Source organism: Nomascus leucogenys, chromosome 11, assembly GCF_006542625.1.
Source record: "Nomascus leucogenys isolate Asia chromosome 11, Asia_NLE_v1, whole genome shotgun sequence".
NCBI classification, from domain to species: Eukaryota; Metazoa; Chordata; class Mammalia; order Primates; family Hylobatidae; genus Nomascus; species Nomascus leucogenys.
This window is the reverse complement of record NC_044391.1, coordinates 112,655,218-112,665,370: the sequence shown is the minus strand read 5'-3', so window position 1 is coordinate 112,665,370 and position 10,153 is coordinate 112,655,218.

Genomic DNA, 10,153 nt, shown 5'->3' with positions numbered 1-10,153 from the left:
GCCAGGTTTGTTTTGTTGACAATCTTGTTTTGCTGTACAAGAAGTCCTTGTGGCATTACTCTGAGTGTTCTTCTGCTGAGAGAAGCTCTACAATAGTGCCTATTTGCTTTGTTTTGCTGATATTCATCAAATCTTAGATTTGTCGGAGTTAGTAGATCTCCAGAGATTAAGTAGGCAACATTATTATTATACAAATGAGTACATCAAAGGGTAAAGAAGTAAAGGGCTTTCAAAGAGTAAGAGTAATGCCATGAATTAGTATCTAAACAAGGGATAGAATTTGGCTCATCTCACTATTAGTATAGAGTTTTGTCTACTATTCCACCTTATGTTTCTTCAGAAGAAATATAAACTTCTTTAGTGAAACTATTGCTTTTTACTGTTATTGCTGTTTGTGTTGTTAATACATAGAAGGAGCAACTCCATCTCCTCTTCTTCAATCTCATGCTTACACATAACTGTCTGTCAGCTTAGACTAAGTTACACAGCATGTCTGAGCCAGTTAACTTAGGCTATTTATAATAACAAGTTATCTCGGAATCTTAGACTTAAAACAACAAAGACATCTCTCAGTCATATTCACACGCATTGGAGAGTGTTTGTGGCTTCGCTCCATGTTCATTGTTCTTCCAGAATGAAGGATAAAAAGAAGATTCTATCTGAGACATAATTGCTTCATGGCAATAAGAAAGTAAGATGGTAGGGCCACGCAATAGCTGTAATTTATTTTACTGGGAGGTCACCCAAATCACTTCTGCCAATGTATTATTCGTGTATTAGTCCATTTTCACACTACTATACAGAACTACCTGAGACTGGGTAATTTATAAAGAAAAGAGGTTCAATTGGCTCACGGTTCTGCATGGCTGGGGAGGCTTCAGGAAACTTACAATCATGGTTGAAGGGGAAGGGGAAGCAAGGCACATCTTACATGGTGGCAGGAGAGAGCGAGCTGTGAGGGAACTTCCCCATACCTTTAAACCATCAGATCTCATAAGAACTCACTATCACAAGAATAGCATGGGGGAAACTGCCCCCATCCAATCACCTTTCACCAGGTCCCTTCTCTGACATGTGGGGATTACAGCTGGCCATGAGATTTGGGTGGGGACACAGAGCCAAACCACATCAAGTGGCTAAGCCTGATGTCAGTGTAATTAACTTAGTAGTCCTTCTATAGGTACGGATTCAGAGCAGAAGGGAGGGCAGCAAATATTTTCACTGTAATACAATGTGCATGTACATACAATATCTCAGAGGAAATGATGTGTCCATCTTCATTATTTCATTGGAACAATAGATTTTAAAGAATGTTTGATCAAAAAGGGCTGAAAATATGTAGAAAATGGAGTTTCAATTGGCTTTATCATGACATGCGTAAGAGGATTTCTGATTGAAGCATAGAGGAGTGGGCTCCTAATAAATTAATCTTCCCACAAATAAGAGCTATTGACTCTCAAAAAAGAACTACCTGAAGGCACCGGACACTGGAGATGGAAGCTGAGCAAGAATTTCTTGAAACGGAATTGAAACTTGGAGCCTGTAACCAGCGTGGGAATTGAAATTTGGAGTTTGTACGTTATTTTTTAACTGCTCTACACAGAAGGCAATCACAGCAGTGGTATTGGGCATGAGGTGGCTATAGCTCTGACAGAAAATAATTCATCCTCTTTTTGGCAGAGGAATCAAGGAAGAGAGTTAAAATACAAAAACAGCTTCTGAAAAGGAAGAATCCAGAGAAGAAGAAACCTAACACCTAAAATGTTGACATCTGATGAATGCATGAATAAGCAAGCTGAAGCAATCAGGAGTTAAGATTTAAAGAACTAAACTGTACTCTGAGCCACTGCCATCACAGATAGATAGTCTTTAATCTGAGTTTAAGTCATTTTTCTGCTAAACAAAAGCATCAACACTTTTTAAAGTGATATGAAAAAAGCCAAAGCCTAGATTTTCATTCATAGTTACATTTATAATGTCCACAATTCAATCCAAAAACTGCTTCATATACAAAGATCCAGGAAACAATGACCCATTTTTAAGAGGAAAAAGGACCAAATGTTGAAATTATCAGACACTAACTTTGAACAGAGTTATAACTATGCTCAATCAGGTAAAGAAATATACACATGGAAGGAATAAAAAAATTAGAAAATACTAGCATAATTGTAGAAAACATAAAAAGGCATAAAAGTAATTTTAAAATTGATAAAAACACAAAATCTGAAATATAAATTTCCTGGGTAGGCCAAATTATTAAAATAAAGGTGTCAAAAGAATCTAAGTAAAACCAAATATAAATCAATAGAAATCATACAATTTGAAAAAGAGACAAAAAGTTTATGAAAAAATACAAACTGGGCCAGGCGTGGTGGCTCATGCCTGTAATCCCAGCAGTTTGGGAGGCCGAGGCGGGCAGATTACGAGGTCAGGAGCTCAAGACTGGCCTGGCAAACATGGTGAAACCTCATCTCTACTAAAAATACAAAAATTAGCTGGGCATGGTGGCATGTGCCTGTAATCCCAGCTATTTGGGAGGCTGAGGCAGGAGAATCGCTTGAACCCAGGAGGCGGAGGTTGCAGTGAGCCAAGACTGCGCCACTGCACTCCAGCCTGGTGATAGAGTGAGAATCCATCTCAAAAAGAAAAGAAAAAGTACAAACTGAGCCCCAGAGAACAGTGGAACATTTCAAAAGGTCTAACACCTTAATTAGGTAACTGGAGTCCTAGAAAGAAAGGAAAAATTTGGGACAAAAAAATATTTGAAGAAATGATGACCAAAACTTTCCAAATCTGGTGAAAGGCCTATATTTATAGATTACTAAAGGTCAGCAAACTCCAAATAGGACACATTTGAAAGAAGCATCTACACAGGTATAGGTACCTCACAGTAAAATGGCTGAAAGACAAAAGGAACAAGAAAATCTTAAAAACACCGAGAAATTAATACTTTACATATGGTGGGACAATGGTTCAAATGATGGTGGATATGACATCAGACCATTAAGGACAGATGACAGTAGAGCAACATATTTAAAATGCTGAAAGTAAAAGAAAATAATGGTTAACCCAGAATTTTATATTTAGTGAAAATAGAACAAAGTTAAAATAAAGACATTTTCAGACAAAGTAAAACTATGGGAAATAGAAATAAAATTATTCAGGCTTGAAGAGGGAATTGATATAGAAAAATTCACATCTTAGGAATGAATAAAGTTTAAATGAATAAAGATGAAGGATAGTGACTGTATGGTTAAGTATAAACATAATAATTTTCTTATAATTTTTAAAAATAGAAGATTAAAACAAAATTAATTGCATATTATATACTTTCAGCAAAGACATAGAAAATAAAATTTTAAGAATTTAATATACATTTACCCCCCAAAAAAATTATGAAGTGCTTACATAAAAACTTAACAAAATATTCACAGGACTTTTACACTATAAAATAGAGAATAAAAGAAATTGACAAAAACCTAAATAAATGGGGAAATATTACTCATTCATGCACTGGAACAATCATTATTATTAAAATGTGAATTCTCTTCAAAGTGATCTATGAATTCCCTGCGATCTCAACAAAATGTCTAGAAAGTTCTTTTACAGAAAGTGACAAGTTGATTTTAAAATGTACGGGGAAATAAAAATGATGTAGAATAGTAAGATCAATGTTACACAAAAGAAAGTGTAGAAAAAACACACTACCAGACTTCAAAAATTACAGTAACACTGTAGTAATCACAACAATATTATATTGGCATAAGCATAAATATGTATATTGCTGGAGCAGAATAGAGTATCCAGAAATAGACCCAAACATATATGATGAAATGATTTTTGACAAAAATGCCAAGGCAATTCAATAGGGGAAAAAGTATTTTCCAAAGCATGCCACTGGAAGAGGTGCAATGACTCACATCTGTAATTCTAGTGCTTTGAGCTCAGGTCAAGGCAGGGGCATCACCAGTCTGCACAACATAAGAAGACCCCATCTCTACAAAAAATAAAATAAATTAGCTGGGCATGGTGGCACACACCTGTAATACTAGGTATTCAGGAGGCTGAGGCAGGAGGATCTTCTGAGCTGAGTAATTTGAGGTTGTGGAGTTATGATCGCACCACTGCACTCCAACTTGGGTGACAGAGCAAGAATCTGTCTCTAAAAAGAAACGAAAAAGGCATTGGAACAACTTGATATCAGTAAAAAAATAAAAATATCTGAATCTTAATTCACATAAAATTACTCTAAATGGATTATTCACTTAAATATAAAAGCTGAAACCATGTAACTACTACTTAAAAACAAAGCTAAACTAATCTTGGAGACTTAGGGATAGGGAAGCATTTCTTAAATCAAACTCCGAAGGAAAAATCACAGGAGAAAATTTCATAATTGGGCTTTATAAAATTTTAACACTTTTGCTCTTCAAGAAACTATTAAGAAAACAAAAAGCAATACAAAGAGAGAGAAAATACTGAAAACACACATATTTTATAAAGAACTGTGCCTAGAGTATATCAACAACTCTTATATCTTAATAGTAAGAAGACAATCCAACTTTTTAATGTTCAAAATATTTGAATAGGCATTTACAAGAGAAAATATATGAATAGCCAATAAATACATTAAAAAATACCCAACATCATTAGTGATCAGGGAACTGCAACTAAAACACAATGAACTACTACTAACCACCCATAAAATGGAAAAAAAATTAAAAAGACTTATAAAGTATTATTAATCAATAAAGTACAAAGTAAATGTACACATTCAATGGGAAACTAATCAGCAATTCAAAGGAATAAACCACTGATACATACAACGATATACATGAATTTCAAAATATTTTGCTGTGATAAAGATGCTAGACACAAAAGATGATCATATGATATTATTCTCATTATAAAACATGCAAACTAATCTATAGTAACAAAAATCTAGTAGATTTTTGCTTGCAGTTGAGGGTCAACGGAAGAACTGACTGCAAAGATACAGTAAGGATCTTTGAGAAATGATGAAAAATGTTACTTTTTTTTATTGTGATGGTAGCTTTATGGGTGTATACAGCTGTCAAACTCATTGATTTTACATCTTAAATAAATGAAGTTTCTTGCATAGGCTTTTCTCTGAAGAAATTTGGTATATTTTCATATACCACTGATTTTTGCTTTGTTTTGCTACCATAAAATCTAACAGTAATATTTTTTGTTCTTGTCAATGATAGTCTAGCATATTGCAGATCAGCCATTCTTCTGAGTCAGCTGTAAAACATGAAAATAATATTTAAAAGGATTTATGGGAAGATATTCAATATCTTCTAAGGCCATCATCCGACTTGGCAGTCCAGGATGTCAGAGAAAAGTCTAGAAAGGTAAATGCAATATTCAGTACACTGATGCTTTTTCTTGGTGAATTTGAAGATTTACAAGCTACATCTAAGAGGCTAAGAAGACAAGCAAAATTTCTGGCATTCTAATGGAAGCCATTGAAAAAAATGAACACATGAACCACCAAGTAGGTGGGTCTCTGGTGAATGCCCTTGGTTTGCCTGTGGTCCAGGACAATTTCCATGTATACACGCAGCAAAGATAACAGTATTGAGAAAGAAACAATAATTCTTCTTGGAGGGAAAATACATACGATATGTAATAATGATGCTAAGCTTTGAAAATAAGTTGTATGTTTTTCACTGAAAGAGCGGAATGGGTCTTTTTAAGCAGAAATCTTTTAACATCTAGTCCTTCAAAAGGTTTCTGAGAGAGCTTTCTTTTCTCAGTACACAGGAGGGGAAAAGACAAGGGAGATTCAGGGAGGTACAGAAGAGGTTCTACGCTTGTCTCAGAATACGTAATTAATGCTTTTGCTTCCTCAGTTTCTTTCCCATAGTCAGTCTATATTCTTCCAAAGCAGAGTAAGTCCCCAAGACTGTCCTTCTCACTATTTAATAGCTGTCAGAAAGAAATTTAAATACCAGGAGGATGAGAATGCCTCTTTTAGACCTCTGTCTCCAATATCATTCTTCAAAATGAACTAATTTTGTGACAAATATTGTGCAGGAAAAATGTCATTAGCTGGCCTTAAACAACCTCTATGCTGACCTTGGGGTCAAAAAAAATCATGTTTTTATCCTTTTTCTGTTTATGCAAGACTGTGACCAGTTACTTCACCTCTGAACTTTTGATTCTGACAATGCCATCAGACTAGGATATCATGTCATTGAATTACACGCTTACAATGGCAGAAGAAACATTATAAATGGCAATCTATTTACTATATACTACACTGCCCTTAACAAAAGTAACATATATTCTGACTACTCTGTGGATAGTCTCATGCTAAGCCTCTTATTGGTGAGTAAGCCTATATAATGTTGCCTGTATCACAATAATTTCTGTGAATCTTAAAACACTGCTGACATTTTCTTGTATTAAACATTGGGAACAGGTCCAGAGGGAACTGTGCCTCATTATTCTTCTTTGAATGTTTCTTTCTTTCTTAAATTTCCTCATTAAATTAATCATTTTCTTCCCTGGATGTAAAAGTAGCTGACACAAAAGGGCCACATTTATGGTATAGTGATGAGTTTTACAGAATCAATTTTTAATTTTAAAACAACTAAATTGGAAGGGAGATGAAGCATGCAATTAAAACAAATTAAAATTGATAATGATTACCTGTAGAAAAAATTGTGTCCTGGTTTTTTCCAGTATTCCATACCCCTTACACAACTAATTCCAGTCCCTTCAAATTTACTTGTTATAGGTAGATTTTTTGTTGTTGTTTTTAATACTCTCCTGTAACAGAAAAGTTGAATTCCTTGGCAAAGATCAATTGTATGATATGAGTTTTGAGCCATAGGCTATGGTTTATTTTTAATTGCATATTTCCAGAATTTTGTGAAATTTTTTACAAGTAATTTCTAAGTGATATTCACAAACACATGTGAACACACATATCCATACATAAGAATCCACAAACCACAAATGCATCTTGTAAGGCGTGGTGAAAATTTGTGATTGTTATTTTTTAATGTTTTCAACTCTGTTCAGGTTGTAATTCAAATTTGTTCATACCAAAATCCTGAGCTAGTTTTAGTTCCCTTTTTTCTGAATTCTTATATTTAATCTAACATAATTGTTGGCATTATCCTTAAAATCTATCCAATCTGAGTATTGTTCATTATCCCAATTTCTATCACTCTAGTCTAAGCCACTAGTATATCTGCTTTGATCCCTGTCATGTCTATCATTCCTGTCTGCTTTTATTGTGCTAAGTTGCATACCACACACAGGAGCTAAAATGATCCATTTAAAATATAAATCATGTCATGTTGCTTTCCTGCATAGACTTCAATGATATTTCACTGAACTTAGAATAAGGTGCAAACAATTCCCATGGTCTATGAGGGACTATATAGTCAGACAACTACTCAAAACATCGCCTTTCTCTCCTTCCCCTCTTCTCTCATTCATTTGACTTCATTAGGACTGGACATGTTGGTATTCCTTGGAAATAACAGTTCTGTCCTGGCTCGGACCCTTTTGTGCTTGGTGTTTCCTCATCCTGGAGTATCCTTTGCCCACACCTTGGTCTGAATTGCTGCCTTTCTTCATTACGGGATCTGCCTAAATATCTCAACAGAGAGAGTGTCCCTTAGTGATCCTATTTAAAGTGGCATGAGACAAGTAGAAAGTAGTCTATTTTGTTTAAAGTGCTACAAAATGTTGAAACTTGGTATTCTGCAGAAAAATCACTGAAGATTTTTGCATGGTACTTTTTCTCATCAGCTAGAAAAGTGGGAGAAAATAATGTATCTTCATAGAGTGCGGCAAAAATCTGAGGAAATATCTGCAGGATAATGGCTCCGTAACTACATAACACAGTAAAGATATAAAATTATATTTTATTGGTGATGGTAAATAATTGGGGGTAATATTTTTCTGACAGTGCTGATATGGCAAAACCATATATGCAGCACCTATATTTGTATGATGCTTTGGATTTTAGGGTTTCACAAATATTTGTATAGTTTTCTTCAAAATCATCCTGTGACAATAAAAAAATAGTACTACCTGTATTATTATCATTTATATATGAGAAACTGAGGCCCAAAATAGTGAAATGGCTTGTATTCACAGCCTACAAGTGTTAGATTTTGTATCTTATACCAACTTTTATAACTATAAATTTAGTGTTTTTTCATAACACTATATAACAGAAGATCTAAATGCCAGAGAAAAATATATAAACCCAAATAGTCAATCTAATTAGATCCATGTTGATGAATTATCTAGTATCTATTAATTCTGATTAATTATCTATTAATGTGTTGATACAAATACTGAACTATTTCTGCTTATGCAAGAAAAGATACTTTTTCTATTGCTGCAGTTATAAAAGCAAAAAAGAAATTACAAAATGGTTGGAGAGAGTTAACAGTAGTCTTTGAGTTCCTGAGTTTGTCACCACAAATGGAAAGCTTTCATAGACCTTAAAATTAACTTCCTCCATTGCCAAATGACCAGCTGCACAAGACTGTCTACAGATCTTCATTAACTGGATTAAACAAGCTTGCTATGTTTTTCTTTTTAGCAACATGAGCTATATGAAAATCTCCAAAGATAATGCCCTTCTTGACAAGATTTATTCCTGACAAGCTGTCAAAGCAGCATAAAGCCAAGACTCCAGTGAATGAATATAAATGAAGATTGCCACCCTAATAATGTAATGAAAGAAATAAGCAAATTAATCAGAGATGGAGACTAATTGTAGGATAACTGTTGTAGCTAGTGTTTCGAGGAAGGCATCTCTGAGAATTTTATCTTTGAGCTGAAACCTGAAAGGTGAGGAGAACTCCAGGCAGAGGGAAGAACAACTTCAAGCACCCGGGGGTGAGAAGGACTGGATATATTCAAGAAACAGAAAAGACAGCTGCAGCCACACCATAATGAGTAGAAGAAGAAGTACAAGTATGGAGCTTAAGTAGGGAGCATAGTGTTTCAAGTCTTGAAGACAGCAGTTAAGTAACCTGGGGCTCAACTGAAGCTTAATGAGGTGCTTCTGACAGTGTATAGGCATAATCCTATTAATATTTCAAAAAGATAGCTCTCTTTGTTGTGTGGAGGGTCAATAGAAGAAGCAAGAAGATCATTAAGTAAATGATTTTAACCCATCAGACATGGGAGGATTGTAGCTGGGGGGTAAGGTGGTGGGTGTAAAAATAAATATAACTGGAAAGATTTAGAATGGCAGAGATAACCAGGGGATTTTCTGGATTTATTTAGAAGATGAGACAAAGGAGTGATCAAGATAATGTCTAGTTTTTAGTCTGTAGCAAATATGTGATAGTGATGGAGTTCCATATATAAAGATAAAACAACCGGGTAGAAAAGAGAATCAGGAATTTCTATTTTGCATTTATTGAGACATATAGATACCTAATAATATATATGTACAAAAAACCCTCAATAAGTCTACAAAACGACTGCTAGAACTAATGAATGAGTCTAACAAGGTTACAGGATAAAGGGTTAATATTAAAAATGTTTTGTACTTGTATGTGTTGGCAGTAAATAACTAGAAAATAATAATTGTTCAAAATCCATTCACAATGGCACTAAAATTCATAAAATACTTAGATAAATACAATAGAAAAGAACAAAGATGTCACACTAAATATTAGAAATATTCTTGTGAGAAATTAAAGGTCTAAATAAATGGGATGATATATTACATTCAAGGATTGAAAGTCTCAATATTGTTAAATGTCAATTACTCAAAAATTATCTATGCTTTCAATGCAGTTCCAATCAAAATCCCATAGGTTTTTTTGGCAAACTCTACAAGCTGATTCTACAATTTATATGGAAGTTCAAAGAACTTAGCATTACCTCGCTAAGCACTTTCTTTAAAAGAAGAACAAAGTTGGAATAATTACCATACTTGATTTCAAGACTAAATAAAGCTTACAGAAATCAAGACATTTTAGAAGTGGCAAAAGTTTAAAGACATAGAGGGATGAGACAAAGTCACAAGTTCAGAAATAGACCCACACATATTTAGTTAATTGATTTTTTTTCACAAAGGCACTAAGACAATTCAATAATGAAAGAAAATACTTTTCAATAAATGTGGCTGGAACAATTAAAT